Here is an 8,003-nt window from a genome sequence, read left to right on the forward strand (position 1 = left end):
AACCTAGGTCATATGATATTAATTGAGGAAATTAAATCTTAATATGATTCAATGAGAGGAAATTATTTTCTCTCAAGAAATAAATAGAAACTCTAATTAATATTTATAATGAGAGGAAATTATTTTTCTTAAGAATAAAATTAAGTCAACTCACATAATAAGCATGTTGTGATGATAGCTTAGTAGGAGTGATTCCTGTGTGTGCTTAGTCTAGTACTTAAGCTTTGTGTGGTGATTGTGTGTATTATATTCGTATTTAGACGCTAGTACCGAGGAGTACACCGAGGAGGAGGAGGTCTACTTCCAAGGAGAGGAAGACCACTTTGACCAGTGCACCACCCAAGGCAAGCTGATACTCTTGCAAAGTGCAAAGCTCTACAAGAGCAAGGCACCCCACACTTTATTTTATGTTTACTAAGCCATCCCAGTATTTACTACAAGCTTTTAATTACAAGTTTTACTGCTTTATTTTATCAAATTACTTTTTGATTCATGATTCACTTGGTCTAGAGTAGAACAATATCATCAAAGTTAGCCTATGGAAATCAAAGCTAGTTAGCACCCCTCATGACTAGTGGCTAGTGCTAAATAACTAAAAGTGACTACTCTAGTTGGGAACATTGTGAAATGAAATGACTTGGAAGAATTTGAAGGTGAATATGACTGGAATGAAATGAATGACTTGGTGAAATTGCTAAAAACTAATGGTTGGGTTCGGATGCGATACCTTTCCAATATACAAGTACCCCCACAATACCTGATTATGGGTAGGGTCTAACTAGAAGTTTATATGTCTTAGTATGGGTTCCCTCTAAACAAGCGTCATAGGGGTTATGCCGAGGCTGCCTCCGAGAAAGGTGAAATGACGTGAAATGACGTGAATGAGGTGAATTGTCCGGCCCAAGCCCTGTGCAGTTCCCGGGTTGACGGTTTGTTTTCACCGGGAGGCCAAGCTCATGGGGAGAGGTGCCTATACTAGGATGTGTAAGTGAACGGTTAGAGTTGATGATCCGCGTACTGAGTTACGATTATTCAGAGTTATCTCTGACGGATGTAATCAAATGTTGTGGCACAAGTGTGCAACCTCTGCAGAGTGTAAAACTATTCGAATAGCCGTGTCCACGGTTACGGACAATTGGAAAGGCCATACTGTTCCGTCATTAGAACTTTACTTGAAAATGATGGTTGAATTTGAAGTGGTGACTTGAAGTTGAAACACAACTAAGTTGTGGGAATGACACTAATGTTCCCCCTTGAGTTAGTTAAATTATGATTAGTCTTTATGAAATGCTTATGAACTAAAACTGGCTTTATGCAAATAAAACTAGAGCTTAGCACCCCTTATTAAAATTGATCATCGTTACATTAGTGTTAGTTTGCGAGTACTTCAAAGTACTCACGGCCGTGTCCCTGGCTATTCAAATGGCCAGAATATGAAGAGGAGCAGCAATATGAGGATGACGGTCAGCCAGACGTCTACAACAACTAGGAGTCGCCCAACATCAAGCGTTGGCCTGTGGATTTAGATAGTCCACTTCTATTACGCTTCCGCTACTATGTTGTTCGTTGATCAATAGATCAACTATTTGTGTAATATTGGATCATGTGATCCCCTTTTGTAAGACAATTATGGGTTGTAATGAATGATGACTTATGGTATCAACTGTTATGTCTCGCAACAACATTATTCCTGGGATTGCGATGAATGACATAATAGGCATCTGGACTTAAAAATCCGGGTGTTGACATAGAACCAACTGTTGAGCGTGGTGTCGATCTTGTATGTGCTTCTGAAGGGCCCGATGGATACGCATCTGGCGGGTCCAGGGTGGACGAAAAGGATACTGGAGAACGCCGCGACGCGTTCGCTGTCCTGGTCAAAGAGGGTGTGGTCGACGAGGAGGTTAATTGGGACGGAGCGCCAGAGGGAGTGCCACCGTTTGGATACCAAGGTTGTCCTTACAGCGGACTTCGTGGGCACAGGGAGCTGATGATGTGCAGCATATAGTCGGAGAGATGGTTGATGAGGTCGACGCTCGACGGAGGCTCTTCCTAATCTAGCTCGACCCTCCTTCATGAGTTGACCGGCTCGGCCTCCATCTCACACGGCGGCGACACACGCAACCTGCAGTCCTCTCCTTGTTGAAAGGGGAGCAGCGCGGGCACTATCTCAAAGTGTGTAGCAGGTAGCAAAGCAGATCTGCTGGAAGGGGAATAGGCATGGCGGTGCTGCCCGCGGGGTGAAATAAGGGGACAGAGGGAGAAGGATGTTGAAGTGTGCTCTTGTTGGTCCTAAAAATTGTGACAAAAATATGTGAAGGCACCCAAAAAGGATTTATCCGCATGTAGCCACAAAGGGTGTTGCAATATTTTCAGTTCCATGATGTGGATAACCATGCCTAAGTTAACCAAACCCTAATAAGAACCCTAAAAATTGTGTGCTACTATGATTGTTATGCCTTGCATACAACTAATAAGAGATACCAAGTTAACCAAACCCTAATAAGAACCTTGTTTGTGGAACCCCTCTAAAAATTCAATACACCCATAGAAATCATTACAACTCACCAGTCCTAATTCATTGAGGTTAGGTTACGCTTAGAGCGATTGCATCTCATACTATGCATTATAACATCTTTAACAACTCTTTAAACATTATCCTTACCGGACGATGATGCTATTTAAGAATTTGAACTTATTCCGTATCGAAGCTTTTGCCTACATAATCTTATAGTTAAGAAGATAAGTTCATCACTTGCTCATGTCATTTGCTTAATTTCATCAAATTACTTGCAAACTACTATTCATATAATTCCTAGATTAAAAAACAAAGTACTACTTCTCATTGTATATCTACCTTTACGATTTATGAATATGACTATGTGGTGGGCAATGGAATCATAGTTTGACTTGATGGTGGAGGTTCCATTGCATCTGGGTTTATATTCATATAAGATTAACAATAAATGTCATCTGGTGATTCTTGCGCCGTAAATCTTGTATTAACCATAAGATCTGAAGTAGGACTTCATGTGAGTTGTGTGGTTCCACATGGGTTGGGAGGGCCTTAAGCTCCCCGTCTTATAGATGAAGGGTGCTCTACAGTCTACGATGGACGGTAACAAATTGATACGAACCTGATAAGAGAATCAATACGTGCCAGAAGTTTACAAAAGGGTGGGTATGCGGGATCATGGAGAAGGAAAGTGATTGGTTTGGATCTTATACTCCTCACGCCAAGAAAGTGTGGACGAGAATAACATGCTCGATTGGCAACACAGATAAATTCTCTTATGGGCAAAGTAACATATTTCTACAGAGCGTATCAAATTATGGCTTGTCACTCACTATTCCGGGTTTGGAACTACGAGTGCTGCAGAAATAATTTTCAGAATAAATTAAACCTTTTAAAAAAACGATTACGAAAACCTGGCAACAAACCTCACGGAAGAGGCGACGATCAAAATGGCCATCGCCCAAAGCAAGCTCAATTAGCTTGCTCAGCTGTCGCCGCCACCTTAGTAGGCTCTGCACTGGCCTTGCCCTTGGGCGCCTCTGATCTTCGTCGACCTCATCGACGACGAAGACGAGTAGGCAGCCATGGTGTGCACCCTAGTTAGATAGGGTTTATTTTCTAGTATTTTTATTTAATTTTCAGCACTATTTATCCTGGGCACGTGCCCGGGCTCGGCGGAGCAGCTTATATGGACTCCGGTGAGCCTCCTAGACGATGTACATAGCTTGAACGGTAAGAATTAGCTGAAAATTGTCGTTTCAGAGAAGATTCAACTGAAAAGTACCGTGTGTCACTTTAGCTGGGCCATTTCTCACGTTCAGGTAGCTAGACGGAAATGAAATCGAATCGCTCAATCGTCTCTTGGTCTTGTCCACTAACCGAGGCGGATGGTATGAGCTATTTGTGGTTCTTGGTACATCAAGTGTGCCCAGGCTCTGAAAATTTCATAGGTCCGCCACTGTTCTATTAATTAAAAACTGCTGTTGGAAAACAAAATACGCCGGGCCTCTAGGACTACCTGACCCAAATAAACACACGAAGCAACGAGGCCAATTTGATGTCCGCGGTTCGACCCAAACAAACATAAATGGATACTTTTTTGTTTGAAATGGGTTGAGCTTAATCCGTATTAATAATCATCAGAGCAGGTCGAGTGCAACAGCTTGATATTACTATTCCTCTTCTTAGTCAAAACATTCTGATATTACTACTACTCCAGCTTTTATTTAGATGATGTGAAATATGATCAAAGATCTGTGCAACGTTACCAGCACTCTTTTCTTTAGATGATGTGAAATATGATCAAAGATCTGTGCAAGTCTAAGCAAGATGTTGACTTCACTTTGCAGTTTTCACAAGGAAGATGATGCGTGCACGCGGCATTATGAGTATACATGCATGCATGGCCGGGAGAACTAATGCACCTTGAGTCAATACAAGAATCGTCGCTGTTAGTTTCCTGCGAAGGTGAAATAGATAAATCAACCCGCAAAACCATGTAGAGTCCCGCGATACTAGCGTGGACGGGATACAACCCCATTTTCTCTCATTCTATTTCTTCACAATTATATCAGTCTCTCTCTCTCTCTCTCTCTCTCTCTCTCTCTCTCTCTCTCTCTCTCTCTCTCTCTCTAGAGGATCTAATTGTCAACTTGAAAGTTTGGTAGATTTTAAACCATAAATCCAGTTTGAATATTTGGGTTACTATTGAATAGTGCTTCAAAACAATACCCCTATTGAATACATTTTTCAAACAACATTTAAAAATCAAAATTTGAAATATAGTGAAACTTAGAAAAACATTATGAGACCAGGCAAAAGTATTTATTTGAAACAATTTGTTTTGCCGCTTTTAAAACTTGGTTCATCCGAGTTGAGAAAATAATTACCAATTGACTTAAAGTTCAAACCGTAATATATAATGAAAAACAAGATGAACAAGTTTCTTTGGGTTTCATTGCCGATCATAATGTTTCATTGTATTTCAAAATTTAGATACTGATTTTTTTTTAATTTTAGGTTTGTTTAAAATAATTTAATCTAAATAAATTCACATGTTCAAAAAATGTTAATTTTGTAATTATCCCAACTCTTAAATCTGGGATTTAAAACTAAATGAATGGTAGAGAAAGTTGTCACCTATTGTATCGTGTGCATGCAAAAGATTTTATATCTGTCCAAATCTTAAAACAAATGGATCAAAATGGATGTCTCTGACATACACGCTGTGCCAGATATGCATTTCTCTGCATACGTACTATTACTGTAGTACTCCCTCTGTGCCTTAATATAGTGCGTTTTAGTTTTTTTTTAAATTAAACCATGTAAACTTTGACTAAGTTTACATGAAAGATATTAACATCTACAATTCAAATTGATACGCCTAGAAACATCATGAGCTATATTTTAATATGCTGTGCATTCGTTACTATAGATATAGGTATTTTTTCATAATAAATCTGATTATATTTAGTACAGCTAGACTTTCGCATAAACCAAGCGCACTATATTATGGATACACACTTTCCGTGGGACTATATCAGTATATATATACACTGCATGACTATGTGATCGGAGAAAAGCACCAATCGGAACCGCGACCCCAACAGCGAAGGAGTTCGATAACGCCATCCTCCCGGCAGCCGCCGGCTTCCCATCCCCCCTTACGTACGGTCGCCATGATCTAGCTCGCAAGCTACCGAGCTCCTCGATCTTCCTCGTCTCCGTGCGCGCGCAGCAATGAAGCCAGCGCGCAAGGTCGTCGAGTACAGCCCCGCCTTGCCGCCGCGCTCGTGCCGATGGCCCCTGGTCACGGTGCTGGCACCGCTGCTGCTCTTCGTGGCCGCAGCGCTCACCTTCCCGTATGCCCTCCGCCTCCCGATGCATTTCCAGCTGCGCGTCCCCCTGCAGAAGCATTCTCCCGTGGCGCCTCCGCGAAGCGGGCGCGTGGCGGTGTGCCTGGTCGGCGGGGCGCGGCGGTTCGAGCTGACGGGGCCCTCCATCGCGCGGCACCTCCTGGACGCGCCGACGCTCCACCTCCCCGGCGGCGGCGTGGACGTGTTCCTGCACAGCCCGCTTGATGCCGACGCATACAAGTTCTCCCTCCTCGCGCGCGCCCTGGGCAACTCCTCCACGCTGGCCGCCGTGCGGGTGTTCCGGCCGGAGCCCGTGGAAGAGACCCCCGAGCGCGCACGCGTCCTCACCGCTAATGGCTCCCCCAACGGCATCCAGGTTCGAAACTCGTCCCGTGCTGCATCATGCGCGCTGATCAGGTCTTGCTTTATTTGCTGCTCCAGTCCTACATCGCTTGCATCGTCTTCTTCCCTGCTCTGCTCTTGCTCTCCGCGGATGGAAACGTACACCACTGTTTACAACGGATCACGGCGGCATCCCATCCGTGTCTTTTTTCTGACAACACTCAAATTTAAATATAAAGGGTTACATTTCATTCAAGTTTAAAGCATACTTTAACTATTACGATTCTAACAATGCTGGTCTGATATTACAGATGCTGATAATTTCTTCTACAAATTAGTTAGACTTTGCAACATTAGACTTCAAACAAACTTTAATAGATGGAGTATATATTAGTAGTGTAACTAGATGATTTTTACGAACAAATTAGTAAGAAAGAAAAACTGCTGGTTAAAACAGGTATGTAGTATTAAAATTTGTAGGTTTACAATTTATAGCTTTGACTATGATTTGTATGTATAGTATATTCACAAAATTTGCATAAATGAATATGAAATAAAAGAGATTTGCAAGACAAAGGCAACTGTAACATTAGTACAGTTTCAATCCATATAATTTAGTAAATATTAGTGGTCAAAGTCGTGCATTAAAGACCGTGCGAAGCACTATTTGAAAATTAGTTCTAATCACTCTTGATTAGCTTGATCTAATTTTTGTTAAGCTATCAAACTGGATTAATATAGTATTGTCCATTTGCAACTATTCTGCAGGGTCTTCTCCGGTACTTCCAACTGGTGGAGGGCTGCATGGATCTAATCCGAGAGCGCGAATCGCGAGGCAACTTCACCTACACGTGGATCCTCCGCACCCGCGTCGACGGATATTGGAACGCCCCGCTCTCCGTCGACGATGCCTTCCCGCACTCTGATGTTGTCTACGTCGTACCGGAGGGCACTGCGTTTGGCGGCCTCAACGACCGTCTCGGTGTTGGGAGCCGCAACGCCTCGGAAGTCGCATTGTCCCGCCTCTCCATGCTGCCTCGGCTCGGCGTGGCCGGGTACAAGAACCTCAACTCGGAGGCGGCATTCAAGGCGCAACTAGATGTGTCTAAGGTGATAGCAAGGGAGCGACGGCTACCGTTCTGCGTACTGAGCGACCGCCGGTACAAGTTTCCGACGAGGGGTGCTGATATCCCCGTGGCATCAATTGGGAGCCATGGCCCCCTCAGCGGGGTCAAGTGTCGGCCATGCCATCGCCCTGTGGCTTGCGGCATGGAGGGGAGGTGTGTGGTGGAGCTGATGAGCCGCAAGTGGAGCGGGACGGAGTGGCGTAACGGGACGCTGGAGCTGTGCGACGCGAGTGGGGCGTGGGAGCATGGGTGGGAGGTGGTGTTTGACCAGGCCGCCGGCGAGGTGGCGGCAGCACAACGACGGAGAGTAGCAGCAATGGGGCTCGAGGAGTGCAAGACGGAGATGGAGGCTCTCAGGGCACGGACTGAGCGGTGGGACGCACCTAGCAATGACGAGATCTGCCGCTTGGGTATTGGCGGCGCAGCCGTTCCTGCGAGCCAAGCTCCTGGCCCATCCCCCTACTCTTCTTCAGACAATAAACAACAATTGATCAAACAACCTTGACATATTTCTTGTATCTACTTGAAAATCATAGTACTCCCTCCGAGATAATAGGAAGATATATCCAAACTTTGATAAAGTTGAGACACTTTTGGTGCAACGGAGGGAATAGAAAATTTACACATATTCATTTGAGATCAACGATGAATATGGGAGAGACA

Source organism: Lolium rigidum, chromosome 5 (assembly GCF_022539505.1).
Source record: "Lolium rigidum isolate FL_2022 chromosome 5, APGP_CSIRO_Lrig_0.1, whole genome shotgun sequence".
NCBI lineage: Eukaryota > Viridiplantae > Streptophyta > Magnoliopsida > Poales > Poaceae > Lolium > Lolium rigidum.